The 18,185-nt window shown below is 36.1% G+C and overlaps 1 protein-coding gene and 1 non-coding gene across 4 annotated transcripts in view; both read left to right on the top strand.

The window, feature by feature from the left end:
• COP1 (COP1, E3 ubiquitin ligase) overlaps nucleotides 1-18,185 on the top strand; it is a 226,045-nt gene that overhangs the window by 187,176 nt on the left and 20,684 nt on the right. The window lies entirely within an intron of this gene.
• Nucleotides 10,030-10,170, top strand: LOC113907095. Its single transcript, XR_003515089.1, has one exon.

Genomic DNA, 18,185 nt, shown 5'->3' with positions numbered 1-18,185 from the left:
ATATTGTCACCCTGCTTATTTAACTTATATGCAGAGTACATCATGTGAAATGCTGGTCTGGAAGAAGCACAAGCTGGAATCAAGTGTTCTTGGAGAAATTTCAGTAACCTCAGATATGTAGATAACACCACCCTTATGGCAGAAAGTGAAGAGGAACTAAAAAGCCTCTTGATGAAAGTGAAAGAGGAGAGTGAAAAAGTTGGCTTAAAGCTCAACATTCAGAAAACTAAGATCATGGCATCTGGTCCCATCACTGCATGGCAGATAGATGGGGAAACAGTGGAAACAGTGGCTGACTTTATTTTCCTAGGCTCCAAAATCACTGCAGATGGTGACTGCAACCATGAAATTAAAAGATGCTTACTCCTTGTGGTAAAGTTATGACCAACCTGTACAGCATATTAAAAAGCAGAGACATTACCTTGTCAACAAAGATCTGTCTAGACAAGGCTATGGTTTTTCCAGTGGTCATGTATGGATGTGAGAATTGGACTATAAAGAGGGCTGAGCGCCGAAGAATTGATGCTTTTGAACTGTGGTGTTGGAGAAGACTCTTGAGAATCCCTTGGACTGCAAGGAGACCCAACCAGTCCATCCTAAAGGAGACCAGTCCTGTGTATTCATTGGAAGGACTGATGTTGAAGCTGAAACTCCAATACTTTGGCCACCTGATGCAAAGAGCTGACTCATTTGAAAAGACCCTGATGCTGGAAAGATTAAGGGCAGGAAGAGAAGGGGACAACTGAGAATGAGATGGTTGGATGGTATCACCGACTCAATGGACATCGGTTTGGGTAAGCTCTGGGAGTTGGTGATGGACAGGGAGGCCTGGTGTGCTGTAGTTGATGAGATCGCAAAGAGTCAGATATGACTGAACGACTGAACTGAACTCAACTAGGGTCATTATAATGTTAAAATAAGTTAATGTATATAAAGGGTTTTAAATAGTGCAAATTATATGAATGTTTGCTAGTGGTAGCTTTTGTTTTCTAAAATATCACTAACATGTCCATTGACGGATGAATGGATGAAGTTGTGGTACATATGTGCAATGAAATATTACTTAGCCATAAAAAGGAATTTACCTGATTCAGTTCTAGTGAGGTGGATGAATCTAGAGCCTGTTATACAAAGTGAAGTGAGTCAGAAAAACAAATATCATTTATTAAGGCATATATGTGGAGTCTAGAAAAATGGTACTGGTGAACCCATTCACAGGGCTGGAATAGAGAGAGAGAAGGGACTTGTGGACACAGGAGGGGAGGGAGAGGGTGGAGCCAACCGAGAGAGTAGCACTGACGTATATTCACTCGCGTGTGTAAAGTAGCTAGCTAGTAGAAAGTTGCTGTATAGCACATAAGCTCAGCTTGAGAGTGTCCTGTGATAACCTAGAGGGGAGGGATGGGATGAGGGGCAGAGTGAGAGGGAGGCTTAAGAGGAAGAGGATATATGTATACTTATGGCTGATTCCTGTTGATGTATAGCAGAAGCCAGCACAACATTGTAAAGCAGTTATCCTCCAATTAAATTTTTTTTAAACCACTAGCACTGAACAGATGGTGTGCACATAATGTATAATTAATATATAATTTTTGTAATGAATGATACAGTTCTTCAGCCTTGTCCTTTCACTTGTTTGTTGCATAATTAATTAAATACTGTTTTTTGAAACCAAGGAGATACTGGAGTAAAGGGGAGAGATATTTCTAATACTTAAAACTCAATGGTAGTATGAAGACTGTATCAGTTTAAGAAAAATAGTTTTCTCGACATTAACATTTTGGATACCTATATAATTATTTCATAGTTACCATGTTGTCCTTGGGATATAATCTCCAGGCTCTTGCACATTTTCAAAAACAATGAAAACATTAGAGTGCGTGCAGCTATGGAGGAATTGGTATTTATTATTCGTCCTTCCCTTTCTCCACTGCATTTGTAGTGTTTCACAACTCAGTCTTCTCTAAAAAAGCCTTACATAATATATCTATTTTCCAGTTTATATATGCTTTTATCCAAGAGATAGGCATTCCCTCTCCGATTTAGTAAACACTATGTATAGAGCACCAAATTCCACTAAACTTGGGAAGCTAAAGCATGTATGAAAAGCCAGTCTATGTCCATTAAAATGCAGAAGGCATCTATGATAAAAATTTATTTATCACAGTGATTCTCAGACCTGACTGATCATCAGAATCACCTTGGAATCTTTTCAAAAAATGTATGTAACAGAACAGCTCTCCTCTTAGACCCCTGAGTCTGTACCTTGGGGGAGGTGGGAAAGAGAGTAAAGATTCGTATTCTGGAAAGTTCCCCAGGTCTCTATAGAAAATTATATGAACAGTCAGGTTTGGAAACAGATGATGTATGTTACCACTGAAGGTTTGTATGCATAGTAACCAGGAGGCATTAATGGTTCTCAAGCATCTGTTAAAGAGGGAATAATTATAATTATGAATACCTGATGTCTGTTAGATTTTGCTACTTCTTATGCTTCTCAGGAAGAAACACTCAAAAGAATAAGATGTGGTCTTTTTTCTTTTATTCAATTTTAAAAAGCTACCTTTAATATATATTGATTTCCCAACTTTACAAACTATTTCTCATCCTAAATTCTTCAATGAACACTGAGAAGACAACATGGGATCTTTCTTTTCTTTCTTCTTTCCTTTCTTCATCTCTGTTTCTTTCCTTCCGTTTTATCTTTCCTTTCTTCTTCCTTCTAGCCGGATGGTTTATAACACTTTAAAATTTTTTCCTGACTGGAAGAGGGCCAATCTGAATGATCCTTGTCTGTCTTGGGCATGGAAGGAAAGGAGATTCTGAGCAGGGACCCTGCCTTCCAGGAAGACTGTGGCTTCCGTCTCTCCTAAGTGCCCAACTCATCCCTTAGTGTTCAGACTAGATTTGGGTGGGAAAGTAGAAAATAGAGACCAGAAGGCTGTGGAAAATGGAAGCAAACCTGTAGTTTATTTCTTCTCTAAATTATATTAAGTGTCAGTATTCCTTAACCTTAGTGTCCACTACTGTATGGACAGTTTCTATGAAAACATTTGTTGCATTAGGTATTTCATGATGAAAATGTAATGAAATCAACAAAATAATGTGGTGGGTCTCTATGGTGATATTTTAAATATTTTATTTTCCTTTTTATATGTACTGTAATGGAATTTGACCTATATTAGAATGATTCTTATAATTTCTTTTTCTCATTAAATGCTTCTTTAAAAATAGTGGTTTTCCTTCTAAAATATGCCAGTTTTGAAGAGTAGAATCACACAGATTTTTAAGCGACTTGATTATGGGTTTTGTTTTGCTTTTTTAAAAGAAATTTATTAATGTTAATTTGAGAGTGCATTCTGAATGATGCTGTTAGCCTAGTAATAATTTTCATTATTACCCCACCATGTTTTAAAGTGTCAAAAATATTTTAAGATGGGAAAAAATTTAACTTGGGTTTCTGAATGTTTATCTTTTATTTCCTATAAATTTTTATAACACTAGTAGAAGGAAAGAGAGTGAATGTTGGATAGCATTTCCTTGACTTAAACATTTTTAACAAATACTGCTTGAATTGGTTTAATATGCTGAAGTGTAGACAGTATAAAAAAAAGATTATTCTTTTCTAACTGAATAAAAATATATTTAACAATTACTTAAAGCAGTGTTAACCAAAGACAGCAACTGTTTGAGAGAAAGTGTTTCCTGCAGTTTATCCGAGGAAAAGATATGTGATTTTATATCTTACTTCCACAGTCCCACGTTAATTTCCATTGTTCTTGGAATAGTCTTCCATACTGATGTGATCCTTGTGGAGGTTTGTGCCTTCCATATCTCTTACTCTATTATATCTTAAATCCCATTTTATGCAACATTTCTTCCAAGTAAAGCTATCAGAAGTTGACATTGGCTAGTCCCAGGATGGTAGAAAAATAATTAACTGCTGAACATAGGAATAATTTGATTATGTAGAAAAGTCATTCATTATAATTGCTGTAAAGAAGCCGTGTAATTTTGTGCCTGTTTATACTAGTCTTTTTTTTTTTTTAACTGTATATAAGAAGATCAGCTTTGATGAAAATAGATTTTTTGTTTGAACTGTGATAGCCAAGCCAAAAATGAAGACAAGGCAGAAAATAAATCATTTGTTTTTAATGACAGAGTATGTACATATTGTTGAGAATTGAATAGGTAGTTAGTTATGTTTGTATTTGTCTTCAAGATCTTTGATTCTAATGAAAATAGGAAGCTTTAGGGATAGATTTTGTATAGAAAGTCAATCTGACTTTAAGTATCTCAATTAAAAAAGATGATTTAGTATCTGAATCGGTAGTGGCAATGGAATCATCTGTTTGAAATTAGTTTCTAATAAAAGTCTCAGTATAAATTTAGCCAAGGGCAGGAATTTTAAAAGTGTGAGTAAAATATTTAGGCTATCCAGAAATTGTGACATTACCTGATCTTAACAGTTAGGGACTTTCTAATTATTTAGTCTCAAATATTGAGTTTTTCTAAAATTTTGCCAGATTTCTTATATGTAGCTGACAGGTATGAAGACATGCCAATTTGGCATTCTACTTATGAATTGCTGTAGAAATTCCGATAATATAGGCTATTGCTATGATTTACTATATCATAGAAAATGTTGGATCAATTTTTAAGTTTTATTAAGCACAGTTCTATTCTTTGGCATTTTGTAAATTTAAAATCAAATTTATTCACATATAAAGTTTTAACCATTAAAACTGGAGTCTTACAAATGTAAAATAAGTTTCGGTATGTAATCTCAGCACAAATATGATCTCATTTTCTTTTCAGTGCATCTTGAATCCATCATCCATTTCTACTCCTACTACTCTTCCACTTATCACTAGTTCAAGTTTTCATCATTCCCTGCAATTAGCTCTCAGTAGTACCTGTGCTGCTTGAAATCCTTCAGTAGTGTCCCAGTGGTTATAAAATAAAATCTAAGCTTGATGTGATGTCTAACAACACCCTCCTTCTTCAGACTTCCCACCTACCTTTCCAGTATGGTCACCTACCACTTGCATAGGCATATTTTATACTTCAGCAACACCAAATTGCTTATAAATCCTCCAACACTTCTGATGGGTTTTTACGTTTATTTCTCTGCATTTAACCTTTGTGCCTTTGACCTTGCAGTTCACTGAGCCCAGTTATTCTTTCATATACCTCTTTTTATTCCATCTTATAATGTCATTAGACTGGAGGTCCTTTTACTAAAGTGCTGGGTTTTGTAATCACAAAAGTAGTGGAGTGATAACTGCCTAGCCCTACCTTTTGCCCATTGGTGAAATGATTTATATCATATTTAATATCCTTCAGGCTTTTTGAACATTTGATGACAGAGAGCTTATGATTCACAAGGAAGTCTATTATATTTTTCCTTAACTCAAAATCTTACCAAGTTGACTTTGGTAAAACTTGGTAAAAGAGCAACTTTGGTAAAAGAACAGCTCTTTTTTCCCCATCACCTCATAAACAGTAAATATCTCTAAGTGTGTAATGTTCAAGAACTTGTGGCTCTGCTTATAGCAAAGATCAGCATTTTCTGTATTAATTTTCGTTGTGCTAACTTGCTCTTTACTTCCGACTTACTTGAATCCTCTGGGGGTATAATGTTACTTGAATTTGTAGACAGTTCAAAACTGCTGATTTCATGTGCTACTTACACTTTCATGAACTAGTTTAAAATATGGGAATAGGAGACTGAAAAGAGAAGAATAAGGCAATTACTAGTATACATAAACTACACTAGTATTTTACATATTCAGTTTCCCATTACATTTTACTTATTTTAAATTCTTATAGATTTCCACTTGTGAAGTGAACTTAAAACTAACTAAATTTCTGTGAGCCACTAGTGTAATTCAAATACCAGTATGGAATATATCTTTCAACCAAATAAATGTATATAATATGGGTAAAAAATATTACCAATAACCTTTACATGTATAATCATTCTTATTGAACTCAAAAGCTTCCATAGGTTAAAAAAGTCTTGTCCTGTTTATCTTGGTATTACGTTGGCCTTACACTCAGTAAATGAAAAGAGACAGACAAACAAGTAAATCTTTCCTCTCTACTCCCCTCTCCCCAGCCCCCTGACCAAAAATAGAAAGATGCAGATTTCTTCTTTCTCTTGAGTTCAACATGTATAGACAGTTTCTAGTATCTGTACTAGTGTTTTTCAAGGTATGGTCTACTGATCATCTACTTCAGAATTACTAATAACCTGGTGTATGTATTTAACATGCAAATTTCTAAACCCCAGACTTATTAAGCCAGAATTTGAGGGAGAGAGACCCAGGAACCTCCATTACTTGCTGTTGTTTTTTCTTATGGAATGCATAATTCTCTTTCATTTTATTAAAAAAAACCTAGAATTATAGGGAGAAACATTTTTCATTCCCTCTTTTAATCAGTCTTGTTCTCACCTGTGGAAATTTATAGAGCTCCAACAGTGTTCTCATCTGGGAAAGGGGGAAAAAGTGTTTTTAAAGTGTTTCTGACAGTGGCCACCAGATACCTCTTGTTCATCTCCCAGGAGTAAGTAGGTACATCTCACACCCTTCCAAGAGCCACATTAGGAGGCCTTCTGGGATTCCTTTGGAAGTTGGTTACTTCAGAAACTATAAAGACCAACTGTGAGGGAAGCATTGGGTATTGAGGTTCTAGTTGATCTCTCACTGCAAAAATAAAGGCTACAACATTCTTGTATTGCTTGTGGTAAATCAGAGTCTTAAAGTTGGAGTCAAAGATCTGACTCCCAAAGGCATCCTTATGTTTAATCAGCCTGGTTTGACTCGGTGTTTACCAATTTATTATGAAGGATACAACTCAGGAACAGCCAAATGGGAAAAAGGCATAGGGAAAGGCATAGGCCGGAGTGGTGGGGCAAGGGGCTTCCTCCATACCCTCTCTGGGCAAGCGTCTGAGTGCTGTGAGATACCAAGTTTTGAGCTTTGTTTCTCTTTGTTTATTTTCCTTGTAAGTATTTGTTGAATTTCACAAATTAAATTGTGTCTAATCTTTTTTGTTCCAATTATTCATCAAAGAAAAGCTGTCTTTTGGTGTCATATATTTGTCTCATTCATTTGTGCATTTAGTCTCCTCATTCCTGTTTCTTCTCACTCCCCCCCACCACCCCCACCATAGATTACTTCTGATCCCATTGTATCTTTATAATCATTTCTCTATTTTAATTCAGATGGAGTTAAACATTGCTTGTTACCTTTAATTAACCCAGAAAAGTTTCTTTCAAACTCAGTATTTGTGTGTAACTCAGCTTGTATATTTGGCCATCATTAAAAATTAGAGGAAAATTTGATAAATATATTATCTGAACATGTTCATTTTTTTAATCTTTTTCACTTCAAATACCTTTATCTAATTTAAAGATTATATTTTACCCTCACTATTAGATATGATCCTTAAAAAAAAAATCCGATTCTAATTATAGAAAAAATATAGTAGAGGAACTGATTCAAAGGTAGCTCAAAACCAAATTTAGTAGTAATTAGTTAGGAAGTCAGCCTTTAAAATAGTATAGAGGAATGGTAGACATAGTTTTTAATTGTTACTCCTCTTTCTGCTCCTTTAATGACTCTTATTTCCTCAAGTGTTTGATCTTAGGCATCCTATCTAAACTGTTATTTGTGTTCAAGGTTTTCAAGAATCTAGGATAATTCTGTTTGTCCAACCTTATTTCTGTTGTTGTTTTTGTTTTGTTTGCTTGTTTTGTAGCACAAAGCATCTATTGGGAAGGTTTCTTCATTGTCCCAGACTATTTCCATTTTTACCTCTAGACTTGTGCTGATGCTGTTCCTTAAGTGTCTATATTGCCTTGTCTTCTATATTGCCTCTGCCATTTGTCTAAATCCTTTCATCCTGTCCCAGCTCCAAACCCTGTTTTTCTATCCCTCTCCTACCCATTTCATCTCCCTGGTTTCTGGTTTCTGTGATGGTCCATACTGAAGGCACTGTTCAGTTCAGTTCAGTTCAGTCACTCAGTCGTGTCCAACTCTTTGTGACCCCATGAACCGCAGCACACCAGGCCTCCCTGTCCATCACTAACTCCCGGAGTCTACCCAGACCCGTGTCCATCGAGTCGGTGATGCCATCCAACCATCTCATCCTCTGTCGTCTCCTTCTTCTCCTGCCCTCAATCTTTCCCAACATCAGGGCCTTTTCCAATGAGTCAGCTCTTCGCATCAGGTGGCCAAAGTATTGGAGTTTCCACTTCAACATCAGTCCTTCCAATGAATACCCAGGACTGGTCTCCTTTAGGATGGACTGGTTGGGTCTCCTTGCAGTCCAAGGGACTCTCAAGAGTCTTCTCCAACACCACAGTTCAAAAGCATCTATTCTTCGGCGCTCAGCTTTCTTTATAGTCCAACTCTCAAATCCATACATGACCACTGGAAAAACCATAGCCTTAACTAGACGGACCTTTGCTGGCAAAGTAATGTCTCTGCTTTTAATATGCTGTCCAGGTTGGTCATAACTTTCCTTCCAAGGAGTAAGCATCTTTCAATTTCATGGCTGCAGTCACCATCTGTAGTGATTTTGGAGCCCCCCAAAATAAAGTCTGACACTGTTTCCACTGTATCCCCATCTATTTGCCATGAACTGATGGGACCGGATGCCATGATCTTCGTTTTCTGAATGTTGAGCTTTAAGCCAACTTTCTCACTCTCCTCTTTCACCAAGAGGCTCTTTAGTTCTTCTTCACTTTCTGCCATAAAGGTGGTGTCACTGTACCAGTGAAAAAGTATATTTTTCTCCAAGGTTGTATTTCGTTAGTGTTGCCTTAGTTATATTTCTTGCTTCTAGTTTGAGAGCAAAAAGTATCAACACCAGCAACTGCCATGATAAAAGCTACTTCATTTTCTGGGGAAGTTATAGTTAAGGTAAAATTTAGTCTTAATCTGAAAAGCCTGCATTATGTTTTTAATCAGTTTTATAAGATCATAAATCTGATGCTGAAAATAATACAGTAATATACTCATATTTGAGAAAACTGCCCTTTAATTGTAAAGAAATTTAGGTTACAGTGTCTTTTTCTGTTTTCTTGGGCACACTGCACACAGCATATGGGATCTTAGTTCCCTGACCAGGGATTGAACCCTTGGCCCCTGCATTTGAAGTTCAGAGTCTTAACCACTGGACCACCTGAGAAGTCCCAGTTATAGTGTTTCAATGAGAATAACTACCACTTATTTTTTTGGTGCCTGAAATATGCAAGTTCTTTTTTGGTTAGATACGTTGCTGTGTTTTCTTTGAATCATCATAAAAATTCTCTGAAATTCTTAAGATTATCTGTTTTATACTTGAAGAAATTGAGTTTCTAGGAGGATTGACCAGTACTATGGCAGAACCAAAATGCAGGTCTAGTTCTCCTTGTCTTAAATTAACTGCTGTTTCTACTTCGTTACATGGTATCCCTAAAATAATACAGAACTCTTGAAACAGCTTTGCCAGAGTACCCTGGAGGAATTTATCCAATAGCACCGTTAGAAATGAACAGTTCCATACTCGGAAGCCCTCCTTTATGTTAATCAGCAATAAAGAGTCATTTTTCCCTGTCAGATATGCCACTGTAAGCACATTGTTCTCAGACTTTATTCAGAAGAGCTGTCTCAAGAGGTATTGATACGTGAGAGAAGTTGTCTGGTGTGGCTTGCTTGGCGAGAAGGGAGAAGACTTTGGAAAGCATTTGGAATGAAGGAAGGGTGGTGAAAATGATGTGATATTTTTGTGTATCTCAATTCTCTCTCCCTTGTACGTGTTTTTTATACCTTTTCTTGCTGAGTAAGGGTCATTTTGAGCTTCTGTGCTAAGTGTACCTTCTTAATTGTTCTTTTTCTGTTCTCTGAATCATGGTTGTTTGTTCTATAACTCATTTGAATGTATTGAAGTGTATTTAAATGAGGATTTGATGCAGTTGGAAGTTGGTATAGAAAAGGCTGGATAACAAAACGCTTCTTAATAATGAAACACAGTAAAAATGGAACCTGCAGCAACCAACCATGTGGACAAATGAAAGAATGCCTTTTGTCTACAAATTGCAGTGATCCTACATTAACATGGAGGTCTCTGTCTGGCTTAGGACAGCTGGCTAAGTCTGATCGTTCCCCTCCATACAGCCTTTAAAACCAGCACTCCTGAGTACTGCTTTCCTGGCCATTTTGTTTACTATCTCTGCTAATTAAGTGTACTAGATTATTAATAGACTGCCAGGTGAGATTACTTCTGCATCCGTCTTAACCAGTGATTGAGGTATATTACAGTTTTTAAAAATAGATTCTTTTTTGTTTGATTAAGGAAACCACAACCAGGAAGTAGAATGAACACAGAAATGTGATTTTTCTGAGGGACCACATCGGCTTAACTAATCCAGGGTTATCAGTAAAGGTCAGTCAATATTTTGGATATGAAGAAGCTATTCAGAGTTAGCTTCCATGCATCATTAAGAATTGATTGTCATTAAGAAAGTGATTTTTCCAAAATATAGTTTATGTAATCTTGTAAGTCTATAACTAAATTTCAGGAATGACTGTTTCATGGAAAAGCTTGCTACTATTAGCTTAGTACTAAATTTGAAATCTAAATTTTTAGTACTAAATTTTTCATTGTGTGTGTTCTGCAGTAAGTTGTGGGGAGGGGTATGGTAACAGGGGAAAGAACTGTGGTGGCATTTCTAATACATTGAGGTGTGGTGTATAGCACCAGGGTATGCAAGCCACTGCTGGGTTTATTTGTAACTAATTGTGTGAGAATCCTTGTTTGTGGTTCTGAAATCCCAAATCTGTTATTCTGACTGATTCTTGTATCAGACCGTTATTGAATAAGTAGTCTTATTTTTCTAGGCTCTTTAGAAGTCCTTGGTCTACAGTGTAATGAACCATTTCATGGTTTTTTACTCACTTATTTTTGCTCTGTTTCTTTGCATGATAAATTCAAATCTAGATTCAAGACCCTTCACTAAAATAGTCTGTAACTAAGAATCATGAACACAAATATTATTCAGATCTAATTCGAAAGGGAAAAGAATGCCTTTTGACTGACCCTGTCTAAACATATGTTTACACATATATTTGAGAGGTATCCCCACCACTCTTTATTTACTTTCTAGGACATCTCAGCCAAGGCCGTTGTGTATGCGTGTGAGTGTGTGTATGTCACATCTTCTTCATTCATTCATCTCTTGATGGACACTTAGGTTGCTTCCATATCTTGACTATTGTCAATAATGCTGCAGTGAACATGGCGGGGGGGGGTGGTCATATGTGTTTTTTTTGTCCTTCAGGAATATACTTAGAAGTGGAATTGCTAAATCATATGGTAATTAAATTGTTAAATTTTTTTTGAGGAACCTCTGTACTGTTTTCCATAGTAGCTGGACCAATTTACATCCCCATCAACTGTGTAGAATTGCCATCTACACAGTTGGCATCTATCACATCCTTGCCAACAATTGTTATTTGTTCTGCACTGGCTCTTACTTGTGGCAAGTGGGATCTAGTTCCCTGACCAGGATTGAACATGGGTCCCCTGTATTGGAAGAACAGAATCTTAGCCATTGGCCCACCAGGGAAGTCCTGTTATTTGCTCTCTTTTTAATAATAGCTATTCTGATAGGTATGAGGTGATATTTCACTGTGATTTTTATTTTTAGTTTCTTGATGACTAGTGTTTATATCTTTTTATGTGTCTGTTTGCCATTTTTATGCCATCTTTGGAAAAATGTAATATCAAGTATGCTGCCCATTTCTTAATCAGGTTTGGTATTTTTTTCAATGTTGAGTTATATAATATAAAGATTAGGTCTTAACAGAAAGCAAGTAAGTTGAAGGTAGGGAGGATATACGATAATCTGGTGACTCTGGTATAGGTGGTTAGGTGATTCCTCCCTGATGTGTTTGTGTTTCTATCTATACACACATATTTTTCCAAACAGACTTGAGACATGACTTTTTACTACTTGGAAATTTGAGTAATTTCTTACTGTATTAAGTTAGACTTTCAAAATGGTAAAACATCTTAAAAGAAGCCCTACCAAGAAATTATACTACTAGACCAATATATATATGTGTGCATGGCCATATTCCCAGAGAGAGAAGCATATTATACCAAATGATGTTTAAAGAATGCTAATTTTCTTGTTTGGTAGAGACAGATTCCAGTGGTAAAAATTTAGTGAGCTACTATTTTGTATTTATATTCATGATCACCTTAGGCTCTTTTATCATTAGATAAAATTTGAATTTCATACACACTTATGTCTGATGCTACTCTCACTGTGATTAATGCTACTTTTTCTTAAATCTAATCATGAAGTATAGGAGATATCTAGCACCTAGAATACCATTTCTTTGCCCTAAAAATATCTGGTACACCTTGTCTTAGAATGATAGTAAAGAATTTTCAACATTAATGGATATTTTCATTATTTATTTAGGAAACTCATTTATAAAGCTTAAGAATTTTAGATTTGAAAATGTAATAAGCCAACCAATGTAGAAGTTCTTTCAATTAGCAGTGTAATTCATTTCCTCCTGCTAGGTAAATTAGTTGTAAGAGTAGGTATTTGACTGAATCAAAAAAAGTTAAAGTGTGATGAAGGTAACATATTAAAGCAATAACCCTTTATTCTGTTAATCATACATTATGACTATATTTTTCTGTTCATAATAGTCCTTATAGTTTGGGATTAAAAAGGGACCCAGTATCATCCTACGCAAGGGTACCAGTGCGGGGGAAAGAGAGGATTTGTGTTTAACTGAGTAGTCTTGAAAGCATTCCCTATGATAGATAAACTCTAATCTCCAAGATCTTAAATTGGGTTGGCGGGGTGGCTATTAGCCTGGCACAGCCACTGCATATACTGACTATGGTATACTTCCTTCTGCCTTATTTTTGTGGCCAAGTCCTTCTCTCAGATGGTATTTTACTTGAAATTTTGTATATTATTAAAAAATATATAAATAAATATAAAATATATAATAATTTTATATAGTATTATACTTGAAATCATACTTATGGTTAGGAATCTAGGCATATGAGATTTGAGGTGTAATATCCATATATAATGTCTGAGAGCTGAGGTTCTCCCATACATATCAAATGCTCACCTAAGACCCCTTTCTCCTTCTAAGTTAATAGATTCAAGTCACGGCCAGTCATGTAATAAACTTAACAAAGCAATATGCCTAAAACCAAAATTTAACATATTCTATCAGTCTCCACGTATTGATTCATGGCTTCGCTATTTCATAATTGTGTGTATGGCTTTGAACAAGTTATTAAGTGTCTTTAAGACCATGTTTTATTCTTTTTAAATTGAAGATAAAAATATTATCTCTTATCTTCCTCTGTGGAAGGTATGTGGATTAAGTGAAATATATAGTCCTTAGCACAGTAACTGGCCTGTAGTTCTCAACAATTAGTTATGTGATGATGATAGAATTTTTTTTTCATTGTCTCTATAAGATAGTAAAATGAGAAAGTGAGACAGTTGTAAAATGAGAACTTTAGAGTCTAAGAAAACAAATTTTATTAATTGTCTGTCTTGAAAATACAGTTCTAACAATTAATTCACTCAGTTTTAGATCCTTCATAGAATGCAGGGAAGGCTGACTGTTAACATTTTCATTTAAAGAGCAGGACCTCTTATTGATAGATTGTGTTTTTGTATTCATTCTCTCAGACATATTTACATATTTTTTACTAAGTCATTTCTGAAAAACCACATGCTGAAAGGAAGGTCAGGGTCAAAAGAAACTGGTTTACCAATGGCACTTATTTAAAAACCACTGGAGATCATCTTGGAGCCAGTGTTTGCCTGTATTTGTGTGGGCTCTCACATGCTACCCACATGCAGCATAGACAAAAGTCTATATTAAGGTAAGTGATCACTCTGGGCAAATTGGGAGACTGTCTTGATGAATCAGATCCAAACAAAAGTGAAATGGATATAACTCCAAAATCCAAAAGCAACAGAAACTTGATAAAAGAGAACCTCTATAAATGGGTTTTAATGGAAGAATGATTGTGCCTGTCAGGAAATCCACTACAGCTCAATAAGACAAAGCAATGAAATGTTAGCACTTTGAGTATTTTCTCTCTCTGTATATAAATCAGAGGCTACCATAGGAAAGTATATAACTGCCTTGGGATGATATGAAGGAAATATAAAAGAGTGCAAAAATTGGAGAATTGAATAATACCACTTAACAGAACATTGATGGGAGAGAGCCTCCTCAGAATCTCTGCATATCATCATATTTGCATTTCATCTCACGGGAAAGGAAGGGGATGTTCATAAGGCAACTGTGGGTCATGCTTAAACAGAAAAACTGAAAGGGCAAATTCATTTGAAAGTATTTTTCTATTAAACCCACTTATAGAGGTTCTCTTTTATCGAGTTTCTATTGTTTTGGGATCTCAGAGTTATATCCATTTCACTTTTGTTTGGATCTGATTCATCGAGAGTCTTGCAGTTTACCCAGAGTGATCATTTACCTTAACGTGAGATACTCGTCCATACTGCACATGGGCTGTAGGATCCTGAAGGAAAACCAAATTCAGCCACACAGAGTCCATGAACTCCTACCTGAGGACAAAAGCCATTTTAATTTTTTTTTTTTTTTTTAATTTATTTTGGCTGCACCTACAGCATGTGGGTTCTCAGTTCCCTGACCAGGGAAAGCCATTTTAATTTTCAAGATGCATTTTGAATAGGATGTTACCCACCCTCTCACCCCACCTCAAAGAAAGAAAAAAAATGAGGCAAAAGCCCCTAACTTTTATTTCTGTGTTTATAAGCTTGGTATGAAAAGAACCTAAAGTGTGAGTGGTCTTTTATTTGCCGTGACACTGCAGTCATACTCGAAATTAACACTCTTTGAGCAACAAGCAAACAAGATAAAAAGCAGAGGCATTACTTTGCCAACAAAGGTCCGTCTTGTCAAAGCTATGGTTTTTCCAGTGGTCATGGATGGATGTAAGAGTTGGACTATAAAGAAAGCTGAGCACCAAAGAATTGATGCTTTTGAACTGTGGTGTTGGAGATGACTCTTGAGAGTCCCTTGAACAGCAAGGAGATCCAACCAGTCTGTCCTAAAGGAAATCAGTTCTAAATATTCATTGGAAGGACTGATGCTGAAGCTGAAACTCCAATATTTTGGCCACCTGATGCGAAGAACTGACTCACTGGAAAAGACTCTGATGCTGGGAAAGATTGAAGGCGGGGGGAGAAGGGGATGACAGAGGATGAGATGGTTGGATGGCATCACTGACTCAATGGACATGAGTTTGAGTAAGCTCTGGGAGTTGGTGATGGACAGGGAAGCCTGGCGTGCTGCAGTCCAAGGGTTCGCAAAGAGTTGGACATGACTGAGCGACTGAACTGAACTGAAAAAAGATATCTCTGTTTATAAAAAAGAAAACACCAAATAAGACACAAGCCTCTGTGGAAAGAATATTAAGGAATTGACAGATAAAATGAAGATTGTAATGTAGCAGATTGTTTTTATTGTTTTGTGGTTGTTTAAAGCCTAACTATCTCAAATTTTTATATACTTATTTCTTTGTATATATAGTTAATATTTGTCTTTAAAGATATATATTTGTGTATATATATATATATATATATATATCTTTAAGGTAGACTATTAAATTCAGCCATCCTCCCCACTATTGTGTGTCCCCTAGGGAACTGTATTTGCAGGTACTGTACGTTGTACATAGTGATTTATCTTTGTCATTATGTCAGGTTCTTATCTGAAGGACTGAAATGAATGTTCAGTTTTAACTTAGTGAACACTGCAGTAAGAAAATTCAGTGTGTGTAGGACAGACCACTTACATTACTTGTTGCTGGTGACCTCAAGGGCAGCTCTTGTTTTGGAGGACAGATGTGATTAGTATTTCAGTGCACTTCACACTTGCTGTGTCACTAATAGTGTTCTAACGAGACTCAATTTTAAGGATCCCATGTCTGGGCATTTTTCGCCCCTAGAAAAGATCTTTGAGGAACTTTCTTTCCTTAGTTTTACAACACAGACCATAAAGTTGTTTGTGGGGAGAAAATGTTTCTGAAATTTTTAGATCCTTAATTTGGCAAGGTTGTGCTTTTAATTTAAACATCTAAAGGGTGAGTGGCAGTGTGTGTCATTTCTAACTTCTGTCTTAGGGTAGTGTTGTGATTAAGATTACTGGAATATGGTTGCTAGGTTTCCTTCCTTGAGACTGTAAATATTAGCTGCAAAGATTTGTTGGTTGGTTGGTTTAGTCACTAAGTTGTATCCAACTCTTGTGACCTCATAGACTGCCTGCCAGGCTCCTCTGTCCATGGGATTCTCTAGGCAAGAATACGGGAGTGAGTTGCCATTTCCTTCTCCAGGGGATCTTCCCAACCCAGGAATTGAACCAGGGTCTCCTGCATTGTAGGCATATTCTTTACCAACTGAGCTGTGAAGGAAGCCCCAAAGCTTTGGGTTGGGAGGGGGCGGTTACTAACTTTTTATGCCTCAGTTTCCTCTTCTATGAAATCAGAATATGGTATCTTCTACATAATATTTAGGAATAAAATTAGAAAATACATAGAAAGTATTGAGATAAGTGGGAAACTCAAGGTAAATGATTAATCAATAAATAATAAGTGTTCTGTCATCTTCAATATGGTATACATTAATTGACATAGCTAGACAACTATTTGTTTTTCATTGATCAGATATTAATTTTGCAGCATGCAAAACATATTCTCTGCATTTAAATGATTTATAACCTAGTAAACACAAAATATTTATAAACAAATAACTGTGGTATAAGCTTGAATGAAAGACATCCTTAAAAAAGAATTATCCCAGGAAATATTGGCCCTGGAGGGGAGAGATTACTTCTAATAGGGAGAATTTTAAAAGACTTTATGAGAATATTGGCTTCTGTGCTGGTCTTCATAAATACTAAAAGAGTTTCAGAAAGCTTAAGGCAGTGGAAAGACCATACCTGGACAGAAGACTGTAAACCAGCATCTGGTTACTACCACCCAGGCATTATACAGTAAGTTTTATCTGAATTCAAAATCATCACTAGAAATCTTTTTAAGTTACATACTTTTGAGGTCTGTCTGATGTCTGTTTAAAGTGAAATTGAGGTTCAGAGAGGTTAACTGATTTACCCAAGACAACACAACCAAATAAGGAGAAATAGAGTTGGAAATTGAACCCAGGTCTACCTGACTCCAAAATGCATATTCTTTCTGCTACACTGCCTTCTGTGTAGTTAGAGGAAAGTGTGAACAAAGATGTTGATGAGGGAAACTGTAATGCAAGTGTGGAACACTTTTAATAGAGTGGTACACGTAAAAAGGTGGGTGGTGGTTATGGTTTAGTCTCTAAATCGTATCTGACTCTTGCGACTCCATGGACTATAACCCTTCAGTCTCCTCTGTCCATGGAATTAGAAACTCTTTTGGGGAATGAGGCCAGAGAGGTACCAGAGTATACAGTCTAGAATAATCCAAGGAAAAGAAGTTTGGGCTCTATTCTGTAGGAATTAGTAAGCTCCTAAAGCCCAGTGTACCAGGAGATGAGCTTATCCCATGAGAATATTTTTGTAGCAGTGTATAGAATGCATTATAATGAGAGGAGATTAGAAGTAGAGAGTTCAGTTAGATTATTAAATAATTTAATCAGTATTTTTCTATATTTCCTTTTAAAAATGATAAAGTTGCCCTCACATATTATAAGCTTGTTTATTTAAAGGTATTTCAATATAATTCACTTCAAAAAAATCTTTAGAGCTGTTTTGAAGATACAGTTATTATCTCCCACCTAAAGATGATAAATGGATAGTGATAGATGACTATAAATGGCATGAAAATAATAAACATTATGGTGAAGCCACTTTCTGAAAGTGGGATAATGGACATTTATTCTCTCTATGGAAGCAATTTGGTGAGGTCCCTGTCACCTAGGAGATAAGGAAAAACTTTTTCCAGAAGCTTCTGTCAAAATGAAGTTCTAGAAGCTGAGTTAGCTCCAGGGACTTTTGCAAAGGTTTTGAACATTAGGTAGAGCTGTTTCTGAGGTCACCAGTACCGTTGTTGTTCAATCGCTAAGTTGGGTCCAACTCTATGTAACCCCAGGACAGGAGAAG

Source organism: Bos indicus x Bos taurus, chromosome 16 (genome assembly GCF_003369695.1).
Source record: "Bos indicus x Bos taurus breed Angus x Brahman F1 hybrid chromosome 16, Bos_hybrid_MaternalHap_v2.0, whole genome shotgun sequence".
NCBI classification, from domain to species: Eukaryota; Metazoa; Chordata; class Mammalia; order Artiodactyla; family Bovidae; genus Bos; species Bos indicus x Bos taurus.
This window is presented reverse-complemented; position numbering and strand designations above follow the sequence as displayed.